The sequence below is a fragment of the Anas platyrhynchos genome, chromosome 10 (assembly GCF_047663525.1).
Source record: "Anas platyrhynchos isolate ZD024472 breed Pekin duck chromosome 10, IASCAAS_PekinDuck_T2T, whole genome shotgun sequence".
NCBI classification, from domain to species: Eukaryota; Metazoa; Chordata; class Aves; order Anseriformes; family Anatidae; genus Anas; species Anas platyrhynchos.
In genome coordinates, this window is record NC_092596.1 from 22859559 (window position 1) to 22885315 (window position 25757).

At 39.4% G+C, this 25757-nt stretch overlaps 1 long non-coding RNA gene across 4 annotated transcripts in view; it reads left to right on the forward strand.

Moving 5' to 3' along the window:
* The window catches only part of LOC110351317 (uncharacterized), an 86459-nt gene that overhangs the window by 32175 nt on the left and 28527 nt on the right, over positions 1–25757 (forward strand). For all 4 annotated transcript variants that reach the window (XR_011811795.1, XR_011811796.1, XR_005268296.2 and 1 more), the window contains 2 exons: positions 18550–18625; positions 20359–20448. This is a non-coding gene — a long non-coding RNA (uncharacterized lncRNA). The remainder of the gene's footprint in view (positions 1–18549; positions 18626–20358; positions 20449–25757) is intronic.

Sequence of the window (25757 nt, forward strand, 5' to 3'; positions counted from 1 at the left end):
CCACATCTTGGGGAAAAAAAATAATCTGGAACTCATTTCTTTGTGTGTCATTGTGCTGTTTACTGCCGTGATTGCTACTGGTAATGTGGCACTTTTCTGCCTGATCCCACATGCTGCCACATGGGTGCCATATGGGATTTTTGCCATGGAGCTGATGAAGGAGGGAAAGCCCTGCTCCACAATACAAACAATGCTGAGAAAAGAGCATCAGACAATTATTTAAAAATAAGGACTTGGTCAAAAATGGGAAAAACGTATCTGAATTGTAATTGAATTCAATTTACCTCTTAATTTAGAGCTGCAAAACCCAAGTCTCTACAGATATGCAAGGGAAGAAAAAGAAATTTAGCTGTAAAGGCTGAGCTGTGCCATGGCTCTGATGGCGACACCATCAACAAGCGATTGCTTTTGCAGACACAGATAGATGGGTAACTTGAGCATTTCCATGTTTACAGGACTTGACTGTGATTTTATGATGCTGTAACAATATCAATGTTGTTTATAGACTGGATTTTTCAAAGGTACTCAGCGTCAGCTTGAGCAGCAGACTATCTCACCTGTAACTTGCCTGTCTTGTAAAAAATCCATATTAGTAGTAGAATTATAAATAATTTTTGGTGAGTCTTTGGCAAAAAAGGAATATCTGTTAAAGGAAAAGAAAAGTAAAACACGAGAAAGACCATTTTAAATCAAAACTGAATACCTGAGTTGAAGACAGAATTAACTACTGACAAGTAGAAAACTAGTAGAAAATTGGACAGAGAAAACAGGATATTTTTCATGAACAATATGGCCTCAGATTTTTTTTTCTGAAGTAAATACAAATGAATCATACCAAATCATTTATCTATTCTTAAAGCATATAATAAAAATATTCAAACAGTTATGTGCCTGCACACCCAAACTATTGAAATAGAGGAAGCAGTATATGGGTCTGAGTATTTTTATTCCAGCCATTCAGACTGGCTCCCAGAATTGGTAACTTTCTTCAAAGGTTTATTTTTAAAAGTTGCTAAACTTGTTCAGTGTATCATTTTCCCAAAAAGCAGAATTTACTGGAAAAAGTACGAAGCATAACGGTCAACGGAGAACTGAGGCTGAAATGAAATCTCCCAGATGTGTTGTCTGCACGTATTTGATTGCTGTGTGTTTTTCCTGCCTGGACTGGCACTTGGATAATGAGGCTGGGGGTGTGTTCAGCCCCGTACCCCTCATCTGAGCCCCCCAGGACTGCAGGGACCTATCACTGCCCTTCTTGAGCATCTGTGTGTCTGTCTGTCCTGCAGCAGGGCTTGCGGTGAGGACAAAGCCTCTCATAGGAATGACCCTGGATTAATGTTTTGGGGTTTTGTCCATTTTTCAAAATGGCTGTGGGATTAAATATGAGCGTTTGCAGTTTCCCCTGTGGGCAGAAAGTGGTGCTTTGTGTTCAGCCTTTGCTGAAACTGCAGTAAAGGCAGTCAAGTGGCCAAAGATCAGAGGGGAAGCTCTGCTTGGTGTCTTGTACTTTTGCAGGCTGGTTTTTGCATCCTGTACCAGATTAACAGCACACCTGCCCTGAAAGGGGAATTTCAGAGTGAGGAAGCTCATTTGAGCATCAAAGCAATATGATAAAAAATGATGGATTAACAGCAAAATCAGATGCTTTTGCATTTCCTTTCACTTTCTGTTTTTGGAACTGGAAAGAAATGTTCTGTGAAACTGTTCTCAAGTGATGTGATGGTGGCTCCTGTTGGAATATATCAGTTGTCTCAGCTCAGTCCCCCAAGACTTCTGATAAAAATAACTGGTTTTGTACCTTAGCTTCATCAAGCCCACATGCTGACCGGTATTTGCTGCATATGAGGGATCATTGTAGGTCAGGGATGTATCGAGCACGGTGTCTCACGTACTGCTGTGTCAGTGTCCTGCAGATAAACATGGGCTTTGTGTCTGGTGCTCTTGGGTTTCCACCTTCATTTGGTGTTCCTCGTATGTGCAGAATCAGTTCCTTCATCCTTTGTAAGGGCTTCTCTGTTAAAACCTTGGTATAATCAACGCTTGCAGAAAGGTTTTGAAAAAGAAACCAAAGTCTGTGAAAATATTTCACAGTGGGTGGAACGGGGCGAAGGTTCACGTGGTCTGAGAGGGTGTCAGTGCTTTCTGCAACAAAAGGTTTCACCATGTGCCAAGTCAGCTGGGAACAAACTGTGAGATTGCCTTGTGCCCCCTGGGGCATTGCTGGTCAGGTGGAGCCTCCTGCAGCCATTTTGCACTGCAAGTCCTTGCAGAAGCAGGAGGTGGCCAACTCTTTTGTCATGTTAAGTGAGGTAGACACCCATTCTGGGTTTCTTTCTTCCATCACATGCAGTTAATTTAATGCTAAATTCATGCCTAAATGGGGGCTAACTTCTTTTAGGGGATTTTAGTCTGAAGATGAATTTAGAGCAGTTACTCCCTTGCATTCTCTGCTGCAGGAGGATGGGCACTGTCTGAAAGAGCAGCTTAAAAATAGTGATGTTTCTTCAGGGGGTTTGTTCAGCAATATGAACCACAGCAATTGTTGGCTGGAAGGAGATACCTTTACATTTAGAGATGTTGACTGGATGAGAATCATCAGAAATTCAGGAGAGCAGTAGCTGCCTGGGCAGCCTTGAGAGGCTTTGGACAATTTGCTGTGGCCACCCGTGGTTATTAGTTTAGAAAACATGTCACTATTTTACCTTGGCATCTGTTCAAAGTACTAATTCTGTGGATCAGTGTCTTTCAGATGAAGAAAGTAAAATCCTTTTTTGCCCCTGGTGCCTGAGTAAATTGATATCAAATACTCTAATGAAAAGACAACTGTTGTCAGCAGAGGCAAGCAGCAAGAAAATCTGGGACAGTAGGTAACTTCATAATGTATTCTTCATCCTTAGGGACTTCCAGTGCACTGAGGATTAATTTTTTATTACATCCACATGTGGGGCTTTTCTTAAATACACTTCCACTAACAACTTAATACTTTTTTTCAATTAAACTATCATAAAATGCTACAACTTTTTGTCTTTCTGTCACTTAGAAGACACTTCCAATGTTGTGAGCATTGTTACTGCCTCATACTTTTTGTTAAATGAAGCATCTTTTTGCTGTCCAACTGAAGCTGCATTTTTGATCAGGGAGGATACTCTGCACCCTGTCATGGATACAAGCGAAAAAACAACCCACAAAACACAACAACAACAACAAAAAAACATCTGGAACTGCACTTCTGCAGTGATTTGTTTGTGAATTCCTATTTCCATGATAGCTGGCTTAGTCTTCTGCAAGTAGACTTTATGTTATAGAGACTTTGCCAGAAATGCATCTTTTCCTTATTTTAGTTCCCTTGGTTCAGATTAATTTCACATGCAGTAACTCTATGAACACATTCAAGGAAAAAAAAAGGATGATTTTCACCTGCTGGAGTGTTCACGTGCTTGACTACAACAGGAGATTGAACAAGACAGAGCAAGCAACAATCTTATACCACACATAAAGATGAATTGTGCAGACTATAACAGGTTAAAGCCCATGTTTTATAAATAAGTTGGTTTTGGATTTAGGTAACAATGGGTTACAGCCTATTGTAGGAAAGTGGTCAGTAGCTCAAATAGCTTGTAGCTCTCCATTCAGAAATGTAGGAGGTCGGAGAATAAAAAATAGATAGCATAAGGATGCCGGAGAATTGCCTCTGCACTGAAGAGAGCCTGAAGTGTTTGTGAGGCTATCGTCACCTTCGGTAAGATGGATCAGTGTTGCCAGTCACACAATATCACTTCTGGTAGAACAAGGCTTTAGAGGGCTTCTTAGCCTGGGGAATTACTGAACCATTTTGATTTTGTTGGCACCAACAAGGAAGAGATGCATTGATTTTACAAGGCAGCTCACAAAGATCCTCACAGAGTTCTTTGATTTTGGAAATATCAAACTAGCTGCCTATCTTGAAAAATAATATTTGATTTAGAAAATGATTTTATAGCAAAATATTTTGAAGTCCCAAACAAGCTGAATTGAGAATTAGAGACAATGTCTGTAGAAGGGGCTTGGGCAGATATTGAGTTGCACATACTCCTACTCCTTGTGAAGGCACAGGGCAGGCTGAAATCAGCATCTGAATTCCTCAGTCAGACTAAGGACGGGTCAATTGAACTGCTGGTATCCACTGGCAAGTAAGGCTGCCCAGCTGCTTTCCCTCACATTTTCTCTCTGTCTTCTTCATTGAGAGAAACAGGTAAAATCCTTTCTGAGGCAATGTTTATATGAAACAAAATCATCGTATGTCAGTGTACAGAACATAAACTAATCTGAGTTAATCTTCTCTGTTTTCTTCTGCACCTCCATTTTATAAAATAGAATTGGAAGAAAATTATGGTCACAAAACCTGATTTTTGCCTCAATCCTGGTCTTCATACAGAACTACCTGACAATTAATATTTGTGTATACCTTTTGAAATATCTGACCTTTGGGGAGTTGACAGAGCTATAATATTAGTCTTTGTATGCTAGCCTGGCTTTTAAACTCCCTGCCTAGTGGATGTAAGTTCAGTGGATACAGATCTGAAACTTGATTTCCTCAGTATAGCTGCATTAGCATTCAGCTGTGGGTATGTAAGATAATAGTATTAAAAGCAACCTTCCATCCTGTTGTCATGGATGCAGCACAGCCCAATCCTCGTAGCAGTATACCACCAGTCTTTGTACAATCTCATTTTTATCTACAAATTTTAATTTAATTATACCAGAAATTCTTTAACTGTATATAATATATGGTTTTATTTTCTATTTCCAGCATTAAAATGTAAGAATTGAGCAGCTCATGTTCTTTGTCCAGTGCTCATTTTTTTTGCATTCCAAGTATCTGTCAGTATTAGTTATGAGACTGTGTGAAATAAGTAGCCATGAAAGATGCCTGCTTTTATGACAGAATGAGTGGTTTCATGAATTTTAAAGGAGCACATTTGTATTTTCTGTTCTTGAACTACACGGGCTACTCACAAATATGACAGAAGATAATTGTTTGAGGAATTATGATGCCTTTCAAGATTTTGCAGGATATTACTATTTTCATAATCTTTCATTTATCAGGTTATATGACTTGATTTATTTATGTGTGTAATTTGGAAATTAAAGTACTCCCATTCTGTCAGCATAGGTACATGTTTTCTTCATATAGCTCATACTCCTGTTAGCAAAAATAATGAATGTGCTAATTTTTTTGTCAGTTACTAAAGAAACGCGTCAGAATTGGAGGATAGTCAGGTATTATTCTGGACCACGTGAGACAATGTGGAACTGTACGTACTGCTCCCTCAATGCCTTAGGATCGCGGCAGCGCGTATTTCAATATATAACACTAACAGTGTCGCCAGGCAGTGCATGTACTGCAGTTTGTTAAGATTTAAATGAATGCATTGTTAGTACTGACTTCAGCAGGGATTTTGTGTGAGTGAGTAAAGGCTTCAAGCCTTTAATTGACTAAGAAAATCTTTTTAGTTGTGATTACAGGGACAGATACTCAGCTGGTGAGAACTGATGGTGCTCCATTGAATCAATTTTCATACCCCGTCTGAAGTCAATGGAGCAGTGCTCATTTATAACCCGGTACCTGGCCCATTATTATAAAAAGACGTTTCAAGCCTGGTATTTGAGTGGCACGGTAACCTTTTATTGCAGAGCTGCTTGACTTGTTTTAAAAATTTCATCAAAATCAGTGGTAAAATCCTTGGGCTAATAAATTCAGTGTCATAAGCTATTTTCATTTTGTTAGGAGCTTGAGTGTGGAAACCTATGACTGTGTCCTGTTTACTTGAAAGCATGGTGGTGTATCTGCTGTACTTTTGTATTTAGCATGCACTTGTCTTTTTAAAAACTAAAACGAAGCATCTCTTTACCCACTCTTCTCTGTTTCAGTCACAAAATATTTGCATGTTTTCTCTTGGCAATATTACCACACCTTCCATCCCGTGCTAACTGTATAGTAGGATTTTATGGTAAAAATTTCTGAACATCTTTATGTATTATGCATGTTCATAACATCTGAATTTTGTTGCTGAAAATCTCCTCTCAAAATTCTGTGCATGCCCATAATTAAACTGCTCTGAAGGTGCAGTCAGGAAAACCAGGCACCAGCATTATGGAGTGAAAATTAAAGAGGCAAAACATCAGAGTGTCTACTGTATGTGCCTGCTGTTAGACACTCAAGCATGGAGAACAGGATACACCTCTATGGATGGATAGCTTTCCTTATTAAAAAAACACAGTAGGACGCACAGTAGGGGAACACACTAAAACAAGGCTTTGTAGTAATTTCCTTGAAAGAAATTTCCCAAGATAGCAACTTGAAAAGCTTTTAATCTTATGACTAGCTATATAGTGAGTTTTACTGTAGGTGGTATAAAAAAGACCATTAGATTACAGCCGATCTGGTAGGGTTGGTCCAAAGCTCGTTCCCTTCAAGTCCTCCTTCTCCCTTGCCCTCAAGAAAAGGCTTAGACTTTCCTTGTACCAAAATGAGTTTTGAACAGATTGGTGTGGGTTATACCATGTTTAATAACTTTAAATAAGTCTCTCAAGTTTGAGATTAGTTAGTTTTTATTTTCAAGTTAGAAAATGGAGAACCCACCCTTACCATCTGAAATACATGACCAAACTGCTGCAGCTGAAGTGATCCATGAGATTAAAGTTTCTCCTATGTACCTAAATTTGAAACCACTGTAGGGCTTTTCCTACTGTCACTTGTATGTTTGAGCTGATGTCTGTGTCTCTGCTGATTTTGGGTCTCTGAACAGTGTCCATTTGGAGGAACATAAAAAGTACTTCTCATAAACTCATGAGGAGAGGGCTCTCGTGACTGTGCAGCAGTAGCTCCATCCATGCACAGCGGTGTGCTAGCAGCATGCTCAATGGACTTTCCCCATCTGTGTTATTTATTCAACATGACTATTAAACTTCAAAGAAGAAAAATCTGGAGGAATTCCCATGCAAATATGCTGGAAGGCTGTTACATGTGTTATGGCCTCAGCATGCCGGCCCGGGTTACCTGGTATTCCTCAAACCAGCAGGCTTGTGGGCTCTGTGTTGTGCTGGGTGCCTCTAAACGTGGCAAGGGCCCTTCTCTGAAGGCCTGCAGCTCTTTCTCAGGCTCATCCTTCTGCATTTTGGTGTCATGGCTATGAAGTGCTAACCCCAAAAGCTCGGTATGGGAGGCTGTAGGCACAGCACAGGCGTTGGAGCCAGCGGGAGCTGAGGGGCTCAGCACCTACGTGCATGTGAGCATCAGTGGAGAAGACCTAACATCTTGTGTGTATCTTGTGTCTGCCACTGAGAGCTGAGAACAAGGAACAAACATGTCTGATAATGTGTTTCACATTGAAATAATTAAAGAGAATTGTTGCTGGAGGGAAATGTGCCTTTAAAAATTAACCCTGACATCTCACTGACAATTTGGCTTATTACAGAGATTTTTTTTTTTTTTTTTTTTTTTTTTTAGTTTTACTAAACTTGATATGCGTTTTTCAGCCCCTTAGAAAATGTAGAGCCTTTGAAAACTTCCTTGTATGAGTAGTCTATACTTATGTGAACAGTCCCATCCATTTTTCACTGGGCTACTCACAGGACTGATGTTTAAAGGATCAGGTCTGTAGTAAATGACACATTCTGCTATGCCCTGGAGCCTGCGCTAGTTATTATTGTTTGAATCTATCTCTTGATTGCATATATTGCAGTCTTCTATCACACAGGGTGCCAGTTTTGAATGTTGCTCTTCAAATAGCCATCAAGCAGCTTGCTTTTTTATTTCTTCTTATAGTGAAACAAGTCAGTGGAAGTTGAAAGCCCTAATTTCCATAAAGCACTAAAAGTTTAAAAACATTATTCTTGTTGTATCTGGAGTGCTTGAAAACAAATAAAAGGCATATGGAAGTGCTATTATTTATTTTAAGAATTCTAGATATGTCTAAGGATTATATTCACGTTTTTGTGATTCATGGGAAGTAAAAACCAGAATCATGTATTGGTGTTTAGGAAGTTTGTGTTGATTATATCATGGCTATAACAGTTATTTAAATTCAAAAATTGTGCCTTTTTTTTTTTTTTTTTTTTTTTTTTTTATTGGGGTGAACTCCAGTGTTTTCAGTTTGCCATCTGATCAAAATTTGTTTATCCAGGTTTGGGAAATTTTGAGTTTCTCTGTTTGTTTGATCATTTTCTAACTAATGTTAAGCTGCATTTAAATAGTATAAAAAAGCATGAGAGGTGGCAGGATTGGAGGCCTGATGTTCAGGCTGCTTTCATCTGCTTGATGTTGCTTGAACTGCCTCAAATTGTGAGCGTGTGTGTGTGTGTGTTTAAAAGGGCTCTCTTCCTTCGGTGTGCCTGCCAGTCAATGTGAGGAATTCAAGTACATTATTCCAGCCGCGGTGGCTTGGAATTGTTCAATTCTCCATCCTGAGGAATGGCTGAGGTACTGCTAATACATTTTTCAGTTTCAATTCTGCAACTAACAAAATAGACATGCAAATTCTCCTTGATATGGTGAAAAAAATATTTTTTTTTTTTTTTTGGCTTTTGAATAGTACCATAACGCCTGACTTCCCATTAGGAAAAGACAGTACAATACATAGGAGCTAGAAAATACTTTAAATTTGTATTCTGTACATTGATTGGCATACCCTCATTTGGTATAATGCTGGTTTACAGCAGCTGAGAATTTGATTCCTGGAGCTGGCACCTAATTCCTTCCTTAGTCAAGGGGAAGAGATTCAACCCCTTATCTTCTGTCCCACTGAACTTGTAATAATTTGGTGATCTTGGGTGCAATCCTTCGGGATGCTGAGTACTCCCATGGGTGTTTAAATCAGGGTAGCAGATGGCTTGTGATACTTCTTAAAACTGGGCACTTCATTAGCTAAAATTTAAAACATAAAATACTTTAAAAACACTTATCAAAAACATTTTTCTTGGCTTGGGAAGGATTTTTACCCTTTTTATAAAAACAGCAACTAAAGAAGTATCTGTTAGTTGCTGTGACATTTGCTATAAACCTAGCTGTACACAACATTTCTGTTATGTTCTTTCTGGCTATTAAAGGCTCATTAAAAAAATTAAAGTCTCCGCAACTTACAATATTTTCCATTGAAATAGCGTGTTAACACATTTCTTTAATCAGTGTGTAACTGTCAAGGGAAAGAACAATTCATCTAGTATATGCATACATTAGAAAAAAATTATCAGATTTAATTTTATTTGTTTTATATTCAGGTCTTTTTTGAAGGAATTCCTGCAGGGAAATGGTTAATCTATTTTTAACTAAAGCTTACTTTTGTAATCTATCCAGTGCTTAGAGTTCTGTCATTGATCTATGATTTATGTGATTTAAACCACCTCTTGGCTGTAACATTGGTTTCTATCCAAGATGCTGAGCTGAATACTAATTACAAGATCAAATTTATGCTGTTGGGCTAAGCAGCTGAAGGAGCTTTCCATGCAGGACTCCCTTAAACCATGCCACCATTGAGCATTAGTGAAATATTTGGTGGGGGGGAAGGGAAAAATACTGGAAAAGAGAAAAATATTGCAGGAAAACTGAAGTGTCCTCTGAAAGCTTTATTTTTAGTTCTGTTGAATGACTGTACAGAGCTATATGCAGATATTCAGTGTGTGTAAGTCTGTGAATATGCACATGGTTAGGTATTTCCAACAGAATCTGACTAATTCACCCTAATGAGTGGGAAACCCATTGAGAAAAGCCAAATGGCATGAGTAAGCAAACAAATAAATAAGATTGGAGATATTTTATTTCAAAACATACTTTATGCCTTTATTTTGACAAGTATCATGTTGTCAGAATGATTTATGATATTTCATAGCGTATCAGTAAATGCACTGTAGTATGTTTTCTTACAGTAAGAAGGTCTCGGTAACAATAGCTTTGCTTCACTTCTTCTTACAACATCTTTGCTAAGAAAAAAGCCAAGAACACCAATTTGATAGAAAGTACAGGTCTTAGGTTTTCCTTCTGTAAGAAGGAGTAACACTGTTCCGTTTGCCTGCATCACCTTGGCAGAGGAGGTCACAATGGCAGCGATATTCTGGAGTATAGGCAGTCAAAACATGTTCAAACAGCTCTGAATCCAAAATGCAGTTTGAATAAAAAAGAATTTTTCTATAGGAATTTTGTTGATCGTTCCGTTTTGAGACAAAATATGTTCCAGTGACTCATTTGACTTTCATCTGTGTTGGTATAATGTTGATATGTTTCATTTTAATGATGCTGAAATGTTTTAATCTGTTCAGGCTTCCGTTTTGTATTTGTGGTGCTGTTCTCACTTTTACTGTATGCTTTGGTTTATGTTTTGTTACATTTGGATCACTTTAACAGTCACAGACTACAACAACTGCATATTATTAAAATGTAACTTTTTCATAAAATGTCCTCATAACTTCAATTTTACAGGAATCTTTTAAGATTTCATTTCCCTACTGCACAAAGGGATTTGTCAAAATAAAGGAATTTCTCACAGAACAGAAATTGCCAGATCTTGACTTTTTTTTTTTTTTTTTTTTTTTTTTTAACGTCTGAGTGGTGAATTGCTGTGCCCTCGGGGCTCTGGAGATGCAGTCTTGGCCAACAGACTAATATATAGGTTGCAGGTGATGTAGGGAGAACGATTAGGATACACTTTTGTTTTCCCTGTGACATCTGTGTTGCCCAGGGTGAGGGTTGTTTCAAGATCCCCTTTCTCCCCTCCATGAGGCTGCAGCGGCCCCCCCTGCTGCTGAGCCAGGATTTTTATATCTATGCTATGGTGTTTTAAAGAAATTCACAGTCTGCCTACATATGAAATGATTGTCTTGAACCTTGTTCAACTGGATGTGTGCGCTCGCATGCCTCCACTCTTGCAAAGGTTACAGCATTGTGCCTGGAGTCAGCAGGCCATCGTGCTTGGTCTGTAGGAGGCCCTTTAGTGTGGAATTAGTTCTCTTTTATCCTCATTCTTGCTCACTTTAAAAACAAAAACCAAAACAAATAAAAAAACAGAAACAGAAATAAAACAAACAGAAAACCTTGAAAAAGTTTCTTCCAAGGGCATTTGTAGACTAACGCTCTCTTGTTGCCTATCTGTTGCTTACTGTCTCCTTCATTTCTTGTTTCTCTCAGTGTGGAGAAGCTCTTATTCCAGTTAGACTTCTTGGCTTTTAAAAATTACATTTGCTCATATTCTGCTTGATGTCATACTTGCTTTTCTCTGTGCATTGTTATAAATATTTTTCAATACGAATAATACACATTGCATAAGTTTGGTCAAAGGTGAATATATGGTGTATGTCATGGAAGTGAGATGTGCTTGGAAACAGTTTTCTTAAGAGGAGCCACAGTTTATGATTACATTTATGTATATTGCTCTCCTGTGATGCAGTCCTTACCCACCCCATCTGTAGGTGCACTAGGTTAGATATCTGAACGCTGCCAGCAGTGGAGACGGATTGCCTTACAGCCTTACAGCTGCAAAATGGAGGCTATTAAAAAGTCAGGATGAGCCCAGGCACCTCAAAGAAGCTGCACGTTGTGGCTGTAATTGTGATCGGGTCATTCTGCAAGCTCACCGTAGCTGCAGTATGTGACACACGTTCCCTTACTGCTTATGCAGGGAAATAATTTGCACTATCAGTGGTGGTGTTGATCTCGAGTGAGAGTAGGTAAAACAACACAAGTGAAGATGGGTCTTCAGTTAATTGCTGTCATGGTCTGAAGGACTTCAAAGGAATTGTTTTACTGAAAGCCTCATTAAATGGGTTGGATATTTTACTACACCGGGCACCATCACAGCAGTTCTTTATGGCTGGCTCCTGCACAGTCTCCCCCGTCCCTCCAAGCATGCAGGTTCCCATTTGTATCTCAGTCCCACAATGTGTCCTGACAGTCACAGCCACCAACAGTGAATCCACACAGTGAGTCTGAGTCCTTGGGTGTCTGTCACGAACATCTCTGTGGCCCTGGGGTGCCGCGGGTCAGTGGGTGCTCCAAATGGACGTGTTCGAACAGGAGAGCTGCCACCAGGATGTGGCAGGGATGGCAGGGCTGCCCTGCAGGACATCACCCACCGTGGTGTCCCCCCCATTGGTGTGTGCATAGGGACGGGGAGACAAGCTGGGGAACAGCCTGTGTGTTCGTTCGTAGCTTGAGCATTGCAAGTCTGACATTTGGGAGTTGTGATGGAGAGGGAGAAGGAGGTCTGGGAGAGCAACACGGTGTTTCATGTCATGCTTTGACCTTGCCCATAGCCACCATGTAAGCTGGAGCTGTGGGGTCAGGATTGTGTTAGTCCATCCCTCTGGAGCAGAAGCTGGCAGGGCTGATGCTGTGGAGGTGCCTGCCCTTGGGGTGGCCGTTGGTTGATTAGTGCTGCCTGTCTTCATGATGTGAAAATGTCGTAATACACCCTCAGGAGAGCCCTGCTATCACCTTGTAACATCACTTTTCCCAGGTTGAGAAGAGGAATATATCTGCAGCCATTTGGGGGATTCTCATGTGGTTTTCTAGCTATGCTGCATGCATGCACACATGCTGGGGTGTGCTACAGACTGATGTCAGAAAGTCTTTGACTGATGTCAACTGTCCCACGGCTCCCTCCTTTCTCTAAAATTTTTGCCTGTTCCTCTCACAAACCTCACGTACATTAGCTCTAATGTGTCCTTTGAGACCTTGCCTTCCTGCCTGTTTCCACAGAATATCAGTTTGTCTGCACAAAGCTATCAAGTCCATGGTGACAGTTACTTAAAGCTTGGTTGAGGTGCCACATTACTCTCAAAACTCTGAAATTTTCTCTGCCTGGGTTCAGATCCTACAGACCCTACAGATCAGGCTTGGATAGTCTGCTGGTGAGTGAATTCGATCTAATGCAGCATTTTCTGTAACCGCCAATTCTGCTGTCTCTTCCTAAAATTTTGTGCTTTATAGGAAAGGGAGCAAAATCCCACACTGCATGGTGATAACAATATGCTGGTCACTGGTTTTCTCTCCTTCTCTCTTGTGACAAGAGAAGTTCAGCTTTTCATAATATTTCTCTATCCTTGATTAAGAAGGGCTGCTTACTAATCCCACAGATGTAAAATTGTTTGAAGAGTAAAGGATTGAAGTCAACCCAAGCTACTGAACATCCAAAAAAAAGAAAGACCTACCATACAAATCAATTGCTTGCCCTTGGGAACGCAGTTATCAACAACAACAACAAAAAGATGTTTCTCCTTGAGTTTAAACACTAATCCTAGAGAATAGAAACAACAGAGAAATAAAAGTTACAGACAGCAATGCAGGACATGGGATGCCCTTCTTATGGAAGAACCAGCATCAGCAGGCCTAATGCACTGCCTGGTTTTCAGGGAAAATGTATCCAAGTTAGGATATAATATATAAATAAGCACAGAGTGCTGTAATTTTAGAATTTCTATTAATTTCTGCAAAATTAATAGAACCTAGGGCAAGTTATTTGATAAAACTGAGCAGACAAAGTGTGTGTAACTATCCGTAGAGTTGCTGACATGATGAATGATGATGGATCTAAACTCATCTGAAGTTCTTTAGGAATAATAGCAGCATAAAGTAATTTCTATAGGGTGCTTAAATGTGCTCAAAACAGAACAGTGTATTGAAGGTTGTGCATTATGCTAAGAGTGACAAGTATTTATGATTGGAAGGTCTCTGTGTTGGTTTTATCACTTTTTGTGTAACCTTTCTTGGTTTTTTAATCTTTTGACTTAAAGACCTACCCAGAGATAAAAAAAAAAAAAAAAAAAAAAAAAAAAAGGCTAGTTCATGTAATTGTATTGCAGAGATAGTAAATACCCTCTTACCTCAAGAAAATCAGGGGCCCAATACTACACAGGTGTTTTTCTTCTGGAGTAATGAGTGCCCTCATTCAAGAACAGCTGGTGAGAGAGGTGCCTGGTGCTAGTGTAAGTGTGGCCCAGCAAGGCAGCTGGGTGTGTGTGTTGCTGCTCTGAGCCTTCCCATCAATGAGAAAAAAAATCCTAGCATCCAATGCCTGTTGCATCTAGTGAGTTTTATGTTAATACATTTGCAGATGTAGTTGAAGAAATTAAAATAAAAAAGCATTTTTTAATTCACAGTCACGCTTGTGGTTAAAAGTGGCGGCTGAAGAAAAATATGGCCATAACTATATGGACTTGTCAGAGCACTGGAAATCTACAAAACTATAAGGGGACTGAGGTGGAATTTTAAAGGAGGTGCCCGTTCTGATAAACTTCTTGCCTTCCAGCTGTCTTTGTGTCTCTGGGATATTGTAGGTCCTGCTCAAAAGCAGGAGAATGGAAAATCGCGGTCAGTCTGTTTTGCCAATGTGGGCTGTTACTATTTACGGCCTTGTTAGAACATATCTGTGATTTACATTATTATTATTATTATTTTTAAATGTGTGACAAATACAGTCTATATTTCTCTTGGGTATGATGAAAGAGAAGAAACTTTTGTATGATACATAGATCAATTTGCAAGACCTTAATGTTCTTGGCTTTCCCTAACCCTTTCTAGCCTACCGCAGCAATCTGTTCTTTGAATGCTAGGTCATGCCAGTCCTCCTAGGTCTACAACAGCCTTTGAGACAGAGCTAATTTTTTCAGTACTGACTATAGAAGCTTGTGATTGTAGATCTGAATGTCCCTTTTTCAACTCTGCTACCAGTGACCCACTGCATAGTAAGTGTCTTGCATTATAAAGTGGTTATTCACAACAGGGTTTGACCAATGCTATCTGGAGGGTGGGAGATGCTTTCCTGGCAATGGGATGTGAACATCATGGGGCAGATCTTCAGCCAGAATACATCCTGCTTGGTCCTGCAGCTCAATGGACTTCTGTTAATTCATGTGGAAAATGTACGGCCCCAGCAAGATCACAAAGTTCAGTGTTCTTGACTGAGAGCAATACTTTACAGTCAAAGTCAAAAACTCTTTCTACAATTCCCCTGAATTTTGACTGTTCCATATATCCTTTACATTGTTATATACCAAAAGCTATGACATTGTCCACGAAAGCTTTGAGGGAAGTTTTGTGTGATCTTTCTTTCTCTTTTATTAGCTTATTGCATTTCCATATGAGTAGGAATACTGAGCCCTGAAAGCACACCTGGACCTTCTGCTCATGCCCTGTATTCATTTTGTACAGAGATTAAACTCCACTGATTCTGGCATGCCCATCATTACCGTAGCAACCACTCAGGACTTTATTTGCTTATTCTTGAAGAGCCTCAATCTTTTATTTTTAATGTAGTTGCACTGAAATCTTGAGGAAACTCTCCTGGTTGATGGATTGCCCTCTAACAGGCATGTTTGCAGGACAGACTGAAGTGCCTGTGCTGTGGGCAAATTTCTCTTGCATTTTAGTGGCGATGAACTGAAAGTTGGAATTTCCTTGTGCTTGAACAAATCCCACGAGACAGGATTTGCAGCACTCCTTTAGGTCAGTGCAGTGCAGCCAAGCACCCTCCAGGCGGTGCAGCCTTCCTCTGCTCCCTGTGAATGCAAGCAAGGTATTTGGAAAGATGAATTGTATGCTGTCGTGTGCCTCTGAAGGCAACAATAAATTGGGTAAACATGTATGAAGCTTTTATATCGCACCAAAGTGCCTGTTTTCAGCCAGCGATTCATCCCTTTGTCTTTCCATCAAATACATTAGCTGAGGGTCTCCCCTCTTCTGTAATCCTCACTCCCGATTCCACCAGCACTGGCAGTGATGCTGCTGATAGCATCGGTGATGGCAGACCTGGAGCAGGCTCCCGTGAGGTCCCTCACTTCTGTCTCAACACATGACTTTCCCTTTGATCCAGTCATCAGTACCCAAGCACAGACGTGTCTCAAAGCTTTGCCATTTTTGATTGGTTCCATTATTAGTACATGCAGCTGTACACCTTCCTTATTTAAAATTTATTTTACTTGTTGCATGGATGCCTATAAATGCATCTCATAGACCTTCCCCTCTTCCCAGGCACACTTATTTTTATTGCTGTGGAACATCTTTAGGGGATTTTGTCAACTTGAACTAGAATCAATGAAAAAGAAAAGAAGCGGCTTCAGGTAGCAAGGTGGCCCTTGAGTGCCCCAGTCCAGTTTTGTGTTTATGCACTGATTTTCTCATTAGATTTTTTTTTACATGATTTTCCTCACCTTGTTACATTATGCACATCCATGTGAAAAACAATATGGTCAGGAAGAAATGTGAAAGCCGGTAGCACACCAAATGCTGCCATATGCAGAAAGCAAGCAAGGGTACAGAGGTTCAGTGTTTCCCTGCTCCTCCATTCCCATTTCTTTTGTTCATAATAACTTATTACTTAAAGTAACACCAGATACAGAAAAGAGGAGAAAAACTTGGCTTTAGGAAGTTGGCTTTTCAGAGTGGGTGAACTTTGCCATTATAAAGCTCTGTCACCGTTCACGCAAAGACTAACTTACAAATGGTATCTATGCAGAGTTAAATGTCAAATATGTGTTGTGAGCATGTCACAGTCGTGAGCAGCGTGCATTATAAATAGTTATAAGTCTATTGATTTGTGGGTGGATGATTAGAAAAAAACTGTTTCTCTATTGGACTCTGGAAAACACATCTGAAAAAAGGCTTCTGTTTTCCCAGTGATCAACAACATACGTCTGAGCTGGAAAATCTGGCAGGGTTTTTCCTAGAAAAATGGTGGTGATATTATTGAAAATCAGTTATGTACATATACAGAGTTCTTGCTTCCACTGGAGAGGTCGCGTGTTGCGTTTTGTTGCATTTCTTGTCGTCTTGTGGAAAACCAAGTGGAGGCCAATTCCCTTCAACCAAGCCGTGGGGCAGCATTTGTACATGGGGTTGGGCTGCCCTAATCTCACCCACAGGTCCCTGCTCTGGGTTGGATCAAGAACCTAAAAATTGGGATCTATTTTCAGCAGCATGCCCATCAAATATAAAGCTCTATACTTATCTGAGAGCCATTTATGTCATTAGTGACATAAATGAGCTAACAACTGCCAATAGGGCCAGCAACTACAGCTGTAGGCACATAACTACTCCTTTCCCAAACATTACTCTGGAGCATGCATTATGCATAGTGATGTTCTTTAGGTCTTCCTCCTTTACACAAGCAAGAAGCCTCAGCTCCAAGTCAATGTGAACCTTGCTGTCTCTCCTGGCTTACCTTGTATTACATATTTTCTCCTGTTGGTGCTATTTTGACCTTCTCCAGCAGAAGGTGTGATAGCCCTTTTTCAATGGAGTGCTGTGGGTTTAAGGTCTCCTTATTCAACAGATGAGCATCCTGCTCAAGATGCTGCCTTTTCTGTTGGCCTAAACTTAAGGATTACGTTGCTCTGTTGCAGTCACTTCTCTCTGTCAGTGAATACTGCTCCTTGAAAGCAGCAGGCTATACTGTATATTCAAGCTTCGTAGATTCCATTAACATTTTGTTAATGAAATAGTGCTTTGTCAAAGAGTCTTGAAAACTTAAAAGGGTATTTAAGCTTCTTCCATGAGTCAATACCATATAATGTCAACATTGCCACGAAGGGATAATTCAGAGATGTCACACAAAGCATGTGTTATGCCATTTGCAGCGTAGGAAAACAGCTCAGCATTTATGTTGTTTAATCCATCTTCAAAAATCTTTTGTTCTGAAAAAGTTGAAGATCAATCTTGTCGGTATTTACTGACACAAAGCTGATGTAAGTCGCTGTGCTCCTATTGACTTCATCTGAGTTGCAGTGATTTACCCCAGACTCAAATTAAGACCAAATTAGGCACACAAAGAACTTAATATCAAACTTCTGAGGAATATAGAGTTAAAAATGGAAATATGGCTAAAAGTAGAGTGAAGCAAATAGTTTGAAATGATCTGGGAAGGCACAGAAACAATTTGTTGATACTTGGGGAAAAGCAACATTATATAAGACTTGGCACTTTCGAAATAATGTACTCTTCTGGTTAGAAGTAAATATAAAATGGGGAAATAGAGTTCAGACCTGAGCTCTGACAATGAGGTAGGGCATGTGGACTTTGGGGCTAATTTCCAAAATGTGTCTGCTGCAGTATCCTGGGTTTGCATCACTGTCTCACTGAGTTTGACTGAGGTGCTCATGAAATCCCTCCTTCCCTTTCTCCTTTTTTCCCTCCTTCGTTATTGTAGTAATTCTGTAATCGTACCCACCATGCAAGGAAGGAGTTTCATCCCACTGAGCATCGCAGTAATGCTGTTTGTTTTACCCTTGTACTTTTTATTCCTTTTCCAGTAAAGCCCTATATAATGTAGTTGAATGTAATGAAAGGTAGCCTCAGCTTTCTTTGAAGAAAATAGACTGCCTTACTTCATATTTAGCTGAATATGAAGCACTTTCCCATGATTATTCCTTAGCTGTGTTAAATCTTTTTCTGTTTCAGACTTCCCAGATATATGGGGTCACTTCTGCAACACGCAGGATGATGTAAAGTTCTTTAAAAATAATTCATGTATCTCGGTGGCAAAGGTTTGTGTTTCATTCTCATTCAGGATTTTTCTTTCAACCCAGGCATTGTACAGACAGGCAGCAATGCAGACCTGCTGGAGGAGCTCAGCAGGAGGAGAGCCCGCGCTGCACCAGCAACGTGAGTGAGCAGGGGCAATATCCTTGTGCTGTATCACTGCTGGCAGGTCAGGTATGCCGAGGTAGCTTGCAGGATCTTTCTGAGTAAGGGATACTTTCTGGCTTGATTGCACACAGCAGGAAGAAAAATAGTATGAGGCTCCTCGTGTGTACTTTTACGCTGTTTCACAGCCTGGGAAACATATGGAGCATAAAACAATTGCTCTTTCTGTGAAGAGCTATGGAGGGCTTGCAGCCTCATTGCTCCAGGTGAGGTCACTGCAAGAACAACAAAAATGAGAATAAAATATGGGAAAAAAAAGAAACTCACAATGAAAATACAGGCTTTAAAACATTCTAAAATCACGTTGTGCATATAGTGTGTGTGCTGGCAGCCTTAAAGTATGAAGGGGTCTCAGTATGCTTAGTTCGTCTCAAGGTCTGCCTCACAGCAGCCATACATGATGACAGTGCATGCAGTATGTACATAATCTAACAATTACATCAAGTTCTTGGAATTATCTCCCAGATCCCAGTATACTTGATCGGATACATTAAAAACTAATGCACTTGCAGTGCTAAGTAGGAACGAAAATGTAAAAAAATGCAAGTGTTACCTAAGAAATGGAATCAGACATAAAGTTTACGATCCATTTTGGCCTGCTGTTATAGACAGAACTTGGAATAAGCCACTGAATCTGGAATACTGCAGTCAGCACTGCAGTAAAATGAAGCATGTGGAAATGGAGGCAATGCTTATGATGAGTTAGAAAAAAATAAATAAAATAACCCACCAAATATGTATTTTGAATAAAAATAATAAATTATATGGGGAGTGATGCAACTGTACATGCTGTCCCAAAGGCTTTACAGATTTTAATAGGGCAACTGCAATATAAATACGAGAAGTCTAAGAAAGGCGGGTGGAGGCTGCAGTGGAGGATGCTGTGTATTTTAATCTAGTATTTAAAAAAAAAAAAAAGAAAAGAAAAGTTCTTGAAGACCTTAGATACTGAAGAACTGTTACAGATGGTGGAAACAGAGATGGAGTATGTGTCTGCAGTAGTAAACATTTGAAGGGATGGGGAGGTGGCTAGTGACAGATGGATGGTGGCAGTGGGAGTTGGGATAGAGCCCTCTAACTTGGGACAGTGTGGGATTAAATCCCATAGATGCAACTGCCATCTCTCAGTACCAAATATGAGTCTTGCAGACGCAGAGCTACTTACATCTTACCAAAAAGCTGGTGTTACGAAGATTTAATCTAAATTGTTTTAAAAAAGAAGTCAAGTGTTTGGTGCAAAGCCTCCATAGATACTCTACAGGACTATTATAGTTCTGCTTCACTTAAAAATCCACTTCTGATTTCCTTAACATCATCAGTGACATTAAACATCTGTTGATCTGTTTGAGCACGAACCCTGCATCTCTCCTTGTCTCAGTTCTCCATGTGTAAAATGAGAACTGTACTCCTATACTTTTCTACGTTTCCTGTGTAGATGGTGAGCTCTGAGAAAAGCTCTGAGAAAAGCAGCTCTGTATTACTCTGTGGTTAGGCAGCACCCATCCTTGCAGAGCTCTTGTTTTATCCAGGGATTTCTAGGTCTGACCACACAAAACAGCTAATTGGTGTCATTTATGAAATGAGTGGAATATTTCCTCTACGTGACATTAGATTGGGTAGCTAAAAGAAACCAGTATTTGTTACCACTCTCATATGTTAAACAAGAGCTTATTCTCATTTCCTTGTTTCAGGTGGTCTGAACAGAGGTCTGTGTTGGTCCAGCTCATTGGAAACTTTCATGCTTAAATCAGGAGGATGCTATAGTTGGAGCTAATCTGCGAGTAAGTTTTCTGGAGGCCTTTATGTTTCCTGTGGTTTTCGTTATTTTTTCTTTTTTTCATTACTTTTTTTTTTTCCTGAAGGAGGCATTGCTCCGTGTCTGTCTGTGTGCGGGAAAGAGAGAAAGAGCATTGCCTAGAGGGTTTCAGTTATCACACTGTCTAAATATCCCTTATTTTTAGTAGGAGTCTTCTGAATATGAGATCCCACTACAGGTAGGTGAAGTGACCTCGTTGGTTTTGAATCTGCTCTTCCCTGGCAGATGCAAGGCTGCAGCTTTGAACAGGAACCCCCTCCTGCTCCATGCAAAGCTCTTTGAATTGCCCCTGATATGCTTCTAAGGCTCCCTGGTTGTGCACGAGGCACTTTGAAGATGAATGCCCCAGCATAAGGAAAACATGAAACAAAACGTACTCCCTTATGTCAGAGTGTGCTGCAGATTTCTCAGAGATCTTCAGTACAATGGCTGCTCTTTGGTGGGTGAGAGGGAACAGGCTGGTTCACCAGCTCGTCAAAGCAACAGAGCAAAATTGCACAGGGCTATCCATTGGGTGGTAGATCAGGCACAAGAAATGCATTTGAAGGTCTCCACAATATTCAAGTCTGGCAAATCTTAATTCAAGTCGACTTCATTGGATCTTAATTAATGAAGACAATTTATTTTTATTACATTTTCTTCCCCCTGAAGTTTGCTACTTTTTTTTAGTGACCCAACAACAAATCCTGCCTCCATAGGTACAAGATGGTAAGATATTGGGCAAGTGTTTCAGAAGTTGGAGATGGATCGTTTCCTTCTTTTGGATGACTACAGTGCAGACATTCAAACTCCCTGTAAATGGAGAAAAGCAGAACCCTCTGGGCCACAATTCTTCTCTGTATGTGATAGATCTCTTTCCTTCCAATCAATTAATTGCATCCTAAAAACATCTATTTCTCACCATTGACTTTAAAGGGATTTTAGATGACTAGCTCAGATATAGCTGTCTACCGAATAAGTGATTAAAGTTAGGTTAGATGAGCTGGCAAACTAAGTGGATTTTTTTCTCTTTTCGTGCAAACCCTAAATCAAAGGAATCTCATCAGAGAATTATAAAATACAACCTTCAGAGGGGTAGTCATCTAATTCCATATTCTGGCATCTGAAGGGACGAGGGAGACTCCCATCAATTTAGAGAGAGGTAAAGATTTCATCTTTCTGTCTCTCTCAAAATCATGGCCATGTTGGGAAATTTAGACATTTATGAGATTTGCTTAGCCAAATATGGATTTTTCTGTTTGTCTTTATGATACTGTAGCAAAAGCAGAATAGTCACTTTTTTTTTTTTTTTTTTCCCCTTAGACTGCAGATGCAGTCCATGTGACATTATAAACTGAAGTTTGCAGTGGCCCTCTCCCTGTGACTACAAAATACTCATAAACTACAGGTGCTTATTGATGGGAAACCTCCCAAAGAAGCATTTATCAATTCACCAAGAAAGGAATTATCACCAAAAAATCCATACGAGTTTTACCTGTATTATGTTTGAATTTTAAAAGCAGGTAAGGTTGTAAGTGATTTAAGTGTGACCTACAAGCTTCTGACAATTGGTGAATATTTCCTTTGGGTTTTAAAAGTTGACAAATCTGATGCATATTGTACTTTTTTTTTTGAGTCAATATTAAATTCCAGGATTGAAGAAATCAAAGCAAGGGATGACTTAGTTTAGTTTTAAGTCAGGATGGGACTCACTGTGACACAGTGCATGTATTTGTTTCCTCTAATTTAAATGTTAATTTCTTGACATAATGGCTAAAATATCAAATTATTATTTAAACCTACAAATAAAGCGAGTGTCCCTTTTCCTATCTGTAAGTAATGCTCTTCTGCCAAATGATAGGCATGACTGTATTTTTTCCTAATCAAATCTGCATATCTTTTTCTCTGATAGTCCACTGCTGAATATTGATGGTTGTAATAATTGGCTCTTTATTGCTATATTGTGACTTCTCTGGGATGTTTCAAATTTCTGCAGTAAATCCTCTTCAGTTTTACTTCTTTTATGGTTTGGTACTCACAAAAGTTGCTAATTCTGGTGGAGCTGTAAGGCTGTGAGCATGAGTCAGTATTTTGATTTGTTGTGTAAGTCATGTATTGGTATCTAGTAACTCTCCATTTCTCTTTTCTAATAGAAATACCTCAGTTGTTACTGGCTGTATTTAGCAAGCAAGCTCAATCTTTCTCCTCTGTCTGTTATTTTATATCTGTCCCTAGCTTCAAGGGTTGGTGGCACTCTATGGTGGCTAAATGCAAGAAAATCTAATAATGTCTTTCTAATATACCCATTTATCTGGTATCATATTTTATTTTAACTCTTAATGCAACTGTATAATCATTGCTCCATTGCTGTAATTGGATTTGGAAGTATATTTGTGCAATTAAATTACATCTATAGCATTTCTATAAGCTTATTCAGAGTAATTAGTAATCTTAGAGTTTGTATTGGAATCATACTTTATATCCACTGTGCTCATTTTTCTCTTCAAATTCTCCAACACATTTGCATCAATTTTGCTTTTTGCTCTGGAATTTCTGGCATAAATAATCATTAAGATTTCCTTTTCTTCACTGCGAATGTGAACAGAGTCTAATCCAGCTTGCATTGAGGTCAATGGTAATCTTTTCATTTGCTTTAGTGGGAACGGGATCAAGCTAATAGGTTGAAAACTGCATTCAAGGCAAACCCATGTCTTGTTGAAATCATTGAGTAACAAAGGACTGTATATTGATGGAAGATATAAAATAGCTGATTGTTTACAGATTTTCTTGCCAGAATATTTATAGATTCTCTTATTCACCTTTATTACTGTTTGGCTCATAAGTTATAGTATCCCACCAATTTTTAAAGTACTGATTTTAACTCAATGTTTTTGACAAATAAATAAACCCTTTCAGCTGAAGATTTTTGCCAAGAGACTAGAACTTTGCTTTCCAGGCACCAAGTTATCTACCTATTCATTTCATTTAGAAGAGCTTTGAAGTTGGGCATTATTTCGGTTAAAAAATGATATTTTTTTCTTCAGTTTAATTGAAAAACAAATATTTTATATTTTTTTAGCATGTCACATTAGAGCTGTATTGATCCATTAGTATAATTGATCCTCTTGCTGCTGAATAAGAAAACCTGGAAGCACTTCCATCTAAAAAGACTATTCTGCCAAATTACTCTCCCAAATAGTCACAAATTTATGTTGTGCACGTTTTCCAACAGTTTTATTTTGCAACTGCAGAGTGCTAATTACATGTCCCAAATCATGTAGATAGATAGATAGGTAGATATAGATATAAGTATGTATTTTTAAACTATTGCAGCTTGCTTGCTAAGGAAGTTTTATTTATTTATTTTTCCTGCACAGCTCCCACTCTGTTGATTAGGGGTTTGTTGCTTTGTGCTGTCTCTCTCTCCTTCAGGCAATTAATGATTGCAGACTACTCTCTAACCTACAGATTTGGGGAAGGTTATTGAGAAGGTGATATGCAACAATTGAAATTGTTTCTGGAGTTTAGAAATGTCCTTAGTCTTTGCGGGCCAGGTGTCCAGGTGTCCTGGAGCTTGGAGTTGAAGTGGTGCTGGCATCCAGGAATGAAGACATTTTCCTGTGCTATTTATTCAAAAATCGTGTCAGACTCTAAGGTTGGAAAGAACATTGTGACAGATGGTAAACTGCTGTTTAATTCTTAATAAATTGTAAAAGTGAATGGTGCCTATCCCATCCCAGGTAGAAGTTGACCTTTGTAGACTTGAGGATTATCCCCTTGGACCTCCAAGGAGACCATGCTCAGCTGGTGGAAAGGTGGCTGGTAACTCAGGGCATGATTTTAGAGCTTCGTGAGCCTTTGTATGCTGGAGTGTGTTTAGTTTCAAATGACAGGATAACATATTTGTTATCCTTTTGATTGCAAATGGGTTGGTGAGACACTGTAGTGGAGATTTTGTAGCAGTCTTTCCGTATGTAGAAGAGTTGTTTATGAGCCGTAAAGGGAAAAAAAAAAAGACCTTTAAGTTCAGCCATTTCATTAATAATAATTAGAATGAAGCAGTGTGAACACCCATGCAGCTGAAATACAAATCCTTACTACAGAAATTATTTGCATATTGTACGTATTCCTCCCCACTAACACTAATGGGAGCTGTGTTCCCAGATCAAGGGGATGCTCCTCAACAGAGGTCGGGTTTTGCCAGTAGATGCATGTGAGCAATTTGTACTGAAATTTTGTCAAAAAATGACTAGTGTTTTGCCACTTTAAAACCATGGAAACATCACAATGTTCTTTTAGAAATGACTCCATGAATTAATTGCAAATTATTTATTAATGAAACAAATATTCAGCTGTCACTGGTACTAAACTACACGATATGCTTAATGATTATTTTTTAAGAAAACACTTTTGTGTTTGTTTGATCTGTGTAGTGCTAACAGCAAGAGAAAAAGAGGGCAGAATTTGGTGTTGGAGTGGAAACTTGAAAGTGGCAGAAAGAAGAATGGGAGGAGAAACATCAGCCAATAACTGCAAAATAGGTGAAAACGCAAGGAAATTACAGTTCCTTAAAAATTACATTGGAAAACCCTCTTACTCTAGGCAGCCATGGTTAAGTCATGAGTAGAGAGTAAAATATGGTGACACAGGCCAGGAAAGCTGGCAGTGAAAGTTTTCACAGTGATGTTAATTCAGCCACATACCACGTCTGTAAAACGAGCGTGAAAAAACTGCCCTCACATGGGGTGGGTAAATGTTTGCAGACTACAAGGAAACTCTCAAATGAATGTGAAATGTTATCTGTATTTTTAAAAATCATAATAAAAATTAACCTTGGCAATTAGGGAACGCGTGTGGATTTGGTCTAGGACAAACCCACCAGAGCACTGCGCTGTGGTGTGCAGCTGTTCCCAGTGCAGCACTGGGTTAAATCCCACTGGAAATGGCTGAGCAGCAGTGAGCCTAACGGGGCTTTTTTCTGCCCTTTGCTCTCAGTGGCAAGGGGTGGATATAAATAGATAACAAAGCCTTTACTCTCTTTGCCGTGCTACTGATGCTGTTTACAAGACCAGGAATGCGGGCCAGTGTATGAGCAAGGCAGGTACGGCTGCGTTCTAAATAAATCTCAGGTGTCCTTGTGCTGTTGCTGCTAAATTATTTACTGCTCAGCAAGCGTGTGCCTGTGTGAGATATTTAAAGGAGGGTATTTGAGGTGAAACCCCATCAGTTTACCCAGAGCTGACACTGGAATATTCATTATCACATTAAATCTAACCACAACGAAAATGAAGGCTT